This window comes from Melospiza melodia, chromosome Z (genome assembly GCF_035770615.1).
Source record: "Melospiza melodia melodia isolate bMelMel2 chromosome Z, bMelMel2.pri, whole genome shotgun sequence".
In the NCBI taxonomy this organism is placed as follows: domain Eukaryota; kingdom Metazoa; phylum Chordata; class Aves; order Passeriformes; family Passerellidae; genus Melospiza; species Melospiza melodia.
Window position 1 is genome coordinate 5,493,436 of NC_086226.1, and position 5,768 is coordinate 5,499,203.

Here is a 5,768-nt window from a genome sequence, read left to right on the forward strand (position 1 = left end):
AAGTGCAAAAAGCTTTGGAGACCTCAGGTTCTGAATTCTGTGATTGTCTCTCCTGAGGCTTGCAACATAATTTAAAATGGTCATGACACTCTGTTTATCAGTTTGATTATCCCCAAAATACTTATAATGATACTTAGATTCTTCAAGGGGTCTTGTGAATTGGAAAGGTCTTTGACGTCTGAAAATGTAATATCCTGTCTCAATCCAACATATCATCATTCAATTACAGTTATTTTGTTCCCTTTTTACTCCTGTGCCAGCATTTTTTCTGACTTCTGTAGGTTACTTGGAGTTTTGGGTTTATTTTTTTGGTGGTTTCTTTTTTTGTTGGGGGCAGAGGGGGAAGGTTTGTGGATGCTCTTTTTGTTTGACTATTGCTTGGTTGGTTGTTTAAATGAATGCATGAGGCTCACTTATATTTCCACTAGTCATTCTTGATTAGAGACTCTTGAAATATTTGATAAAATATTCTTTGAAGATATGGCTCTTTTTTTTTTTCACATTAATTACACCACAAATGTCTCTCACTGTTATAAATTTTTCTGTCTATTTGCTGTACACATTAAATGAGCAAACCTTGGTTCTTCAGTAGAGAAAACAATGTCTGCCAAAGCTTCATCCTCTCCTCTCTTACTCTGCCTGTTCTTAACAAGTGTAACGAACAGAATCATGAAATAACAGATTGGAGGGGACTTGAAAGATAGTTTTGGCCAGGCTTTCTTGGCAAAAGCATGATCTGGAGAAGGTGGTCCACCTCCCTGCCCAGCTGAATCCTAAAAGTGCCTAATGTTGGGAAATCCACCATTTCCCTGAGGAAATTATTTCAAAGGCTGTTTGTTCTCATTGTGAAAAGCTTCCCTCTTGTGTCCAGCTGGAATTTCCCTGGGATCAGTTGCACTTATTGCCTCTTATATTTTCCATGTGACTCTTTGCAAAATGGAATCTCCCTCTTCTCTGTAGCTTTAAAGATTGGAACATGGTGATAAGGGCTCCCCTAAGCCTTCTTTTCCCAGGTCTGAGCAAACCTTGCTCTCCCAGCTTTTCCTAAAGTGGAAGATGACCCAGCTCTGTGTCCATCTTTGCTGCCCTTCTCTGGACCTCTCCAGTCAGCCCATGTTCTTTTTGTGTAGTGGAGGCTGAAACCGACCACAGTATTCCAGGGGTGGCCTGACAAGCACGGAATAGTGTGGGATAATGACTTCTTTATCTCTGCTGATGGTGCAGATCAGCATCCTGACAGCTTTCCTCACTGCTGCAGCACACTGTTGCCTCTCACTTATCTTGTCCCCCAGGACCCTCATTCCCCTCACCACAGAGCTGCTTCCCAGCCTGGGAGATCCCAGTGTGTGCTACACTCAGAGTTTATGTTCTCACATGTGCAAGACCTTGACAAATTTCAAAAGGCTCCTGTTAGCCACCTCTTCCAGCCTACCCAGGTCATCCTGCAGGGTGTGTCTTCCTTTCACAGTGTTGAGTTCCCTACTCAGTGTGGCATCATTGGCAAACTTAGGCAGGGTACACTCAATCTTTATCTTCCACATCACTTGTGGAGCTGTTGAAGAGTGTTGTGCCCTGTATTGATACCTGGGGGCCCCCCAGTTTTGGCAGGTTGTCCTTTTGAAAAGGAGCTGTTTACCACCAGTCTCTGGTGTTACCTCTCTGCCCCTTCCCCACCCACACAGACCCCTTGTGTTCACCAGCACACCAATTTCTCCAGGAGGAATTTGTGGTAACCACATGGAGAGCCTTGGAGAAATCCCAGTATACAATGTCCACTGCTCACCCAATGTCAGCTGAGCAGGTTGTTTTGTCAGAGAAGTCTATCAGGTTTGTCAAGCATAATTCTCAACTTCTCTAGAATTAAAAATTTTACTAGCTGAGACGCAGGATTAAGAACACAGAATCCCAGGGCATACCCTCCACTTAGTTATTTTCTTGCTATGCATAGTCCAACAAATCACTTAATCTCTTTATACTTTATTTTAGCCATCCATAATTATTATTATTAAATAGGTATTAAAAATATGCACAGCTGCTGATCCTGGTAAGAGTCCTGTTGTTTTAGGTAGTGTACAAAGATTTGGTGAGTGACTTCCTGAGGAGTTTGCTGGTGAAAAACATGCCAAAGAAATCCCCAGGAGAGGGATGCTGTAATGCTTTTTAGCTGTTCCAAAATTTTTAAATACATCAGGCTCTCTATAGATACAAAGCATTAATTTTTGCACTAGAATGTATGTGCATAATGATAGATCCAGCATATCACATTGTTCATAAAACAGACACGCATACATGCACACATACTTCATCCTCCCCATGTTTTCTGAACATATTTCTACAATTGCATATAAATTTTCCCCTTGTTCCATAATGATATGACAGTAAATGAATTACCATAAATAAGCCAGGCACAGGGATTGGTGCATAAAGTTGTCCTAGCTTCATACAAATCTGACCTTGGAACAAAGAATACTTTACATCCGTGATGATTCTATCTGCTGTTGATGAATCACAACTCCTGCTTATGTTTAATCACTGCTGACAGTAACCGCTGACAGCTAGTTAGGAAGGAAAAAGTCCTCAGCAACTAAATCCTTTTCCACAGAAGAAAATAAAACTCTTTATATGACTGGTTTTGCATACAGACAGAGTGATTGGAAGGATGATATGCAGATTTTTATATACTAAATAAATGCTATGCCGGCCCACTCCCCTTAAATGGAGCCCCATTTTTTTTGCTCATTTTCACATTTCATTATGATTTCAGTACTGTCTTTGGAGATCTTTGGTTAGCTATATGATCATTTTTGCTCAAGCAAAACAGTTGAAATTTATTTGCAAAATTTAATTAAAGAATGCTATTTTACTTTAGTATTTGGAGAAAATGTGGAATTTGTAGGGATATTTTTATTTTCAGATCCAATTAACTATGTTGTTGATGGGCAGTTTTCAGAGTTGATGAAAGGAAGCTGTTAATATCAAAGGCTATTTTGTGTCTGATTTTTTTTAATCATTATGTTCTTGTGCATCAATTTACTTCCATTACTGGCTCATGAAAATCAGTGGGATTAGAGGACTGTAGACTTTATTTTGTTTGAGCAACAACTAACAGTTGGCTCTGTATTGTGAGATTGCATCTCTCAGCTGGAGAATTAAATTTCTTCTGTCCGAGCTTTCCTTACATGTTCACTGTTTATGTGATGAGGGTAATTATGAACTTACTGGCCTTAGCATTTACAATGTGGGGAAAAGAAAAAACGATCTGCAGAGTTTTTCATCACAACAGCATTTAATGAAAAAGAACAAAGCAAAGGATAGGTGGTGCATCTCTCAATTAGTTCACTTCTAGCAGTGAGATGATGGCATTTGGGCTTTCCTGCAGAGTGTGGGGCTGAATATTGAAGTAAATGTGTGGTTTAACTGTTTAATGCTATTGGGAGTCATAGTATGACTGTTCACCTGATTTTTCCTTTCCTCATACGCAAGACAGACTGCAACTCATACGCAAGACAGACTACATTCAATGAAATAAATTCCTGCAAGTAACAGACTATTCTTCTTTTTCCCATGAATTTTTGGCCTTAAATACACTGCTGGCTGGGTTGAGCACCATGCTGCCAAGACACATTTGAGGGGTCCTTGGAGCAGAGCTGCCACACATTCAGCTGGGTCAGTGTGCAAAGGGATGGGTGTTCTCTGCATAGGGGGTCAGGCAAGTACAAATAGTTATTATTATGGCAGAGGAAATAATAAAGGAGTCCCATTGACACCAAAATTCAGCAATACAAGTGGTTTTAAAAAGAAATTACAAGGTGGTGCAGATTTCCTTGGACAGGAGAAGTCTGAGGGGAAACAAGTGTTTTTGGGGTTGCTTAGAAGACACAAGGAAGTGAAGGAGTTATACTGATTTCTGTGCTTAGCCCTACGCAGTTGATTTAAAAAAAAAAAAACAGGCTAAAAATAAGTTCCTAGTAATGATTTAAAAATTACCTTATTAACGTTCAAAGAAGAAGCACAGGAGGTTTTGTGATCATATCTCATAAACTGACATATGGAAAAGATTACAACAGGAGACATCTCTTTATTAAAGATGGCAAACTGCATCAATATTCTTAAAACTGTACACTGCGTAGAAAAGAAAAAAAACCTTAAAACATAGAAAATTAACATTTATTCATTGAAAACTTGTGAATAATTTTTAATAAGATCAATTTGAGCTAAATCTATTTTCCAAAATAGACTTAAAATGGGAAGCCATTGGTGAAATTCAATGGCTTCTACATGAAGACAAAGAAAATTGTTTAAAATTACCTGAAGTCTGTCAACTTGGAAACAATTCTATTCTCTATTAATAAGCATATCATCAGCAAGCTTGAGATGCATTCTTTTTGTAGACTTATGGTGATAATTTTGTAGTCTTTCATATATCCGTTCAGCTACAAATGAAAAATATTGTACAGAATTGGAATCACTTTTGTCCAGTTTATTTCCAATTTTTCCAATTGTTTTTGTTGGGGTTTTTTTGATTGTTTGTTTTCTTGTTGTTGGTGGTGGTGTTTTGGTTGTTTGTTGTGTTTGTTGTTGCTTTGGTGTTTGTTTAGTTGGTTTTTTTTTTGTTTGGTTTGGTTTCGTTGGGTTTTTTTGTTGGTTTTTTTTTAGGGTTTGGTTCGTGGATTTTTTTTTTCGGGGGGGGGGCAGTTTGGAACACTGTAAATATATACAGAATCTCACAAACTTTTTTTCCAGATCTTGATATTCCAGAGGGGAATATCAAGAAGCCTGACTGACAAAGGACACATAAGTTACAATAGTTCGAGATAAGATTTTCTTACCAGCAAATATAAAATGAATCTCTTCAGAATGGGCATTGTGTAATGCAGATACCATGAATTGATGTTTGTGTATGGGTGTAACAAATGATCTTCTTTGATATTAGACATGAAAAGAATATTTGCAGCTGTTACCAAGAAATCCAGACCATTGGGGGAAGTACTTGAGTTAATTGTGTGTTTACCATAAAAACAGTAATAAAGATAAGCTGACAAACATTGAGTATTTGATTTCTTAAGTAATATGCAAGGTGGAGAGAGGTGCTAAAAAATATTTTTTTTCCCTCTATTACTTATTAGAATTTACCTCTATCTTCTGCGACATTTGGGGCCAGGTTATTAAATAGCTTTATCTTTGGCAGTGTTTATACATCTGGACACTGAAATGTGATACTGCTGATTTCTGATGATGGTCAATTATACCTTACAATGAGAGTAATGCACTGAAGAAAATTGAGTTTGTTGGAAGGAAGTGGCAGAAGGAAGTGGCGGAAGTGGCGGAAGTGGCGGAAGTGTCGGAAGGAAGTGTGGGAAGGAAGGAAGTGTGGGAAGGAAGGAAGTGTGGGAAGGAAGTGTCGGAAGGAAGTGTCGGAAGGAAGGAAGTGTCGGAAGGAAGTGTCGGAAGGAAGGAAGTGTCGGAAGGAAGTGGCGGAAGGAAGTGTCGGAAGGAAGTGGCGGAAGGAAGTGGCGGAAGGAAGGAAGTGGCGGAAGGAAGGAAGGAAGGAAGGAAGGAAGGAAGGAAGGAAGGAAGGAAGGAAGGAAGGAAGGAAGGAAGGAAGGAAGGAAGGAAGGAAGGAAGGAAGGAAGGAAGGAAGGAAGGAAGGAAGGATAGAAAAAGAAAGAGAGAGAAAGAAAGAAATAAAGAAAGAACAAATTATTCAATTATTCCTGTGAGACTTTAAAACAAGGCTATGTCTCTCTGTGCTTTAGTACATTATTTCT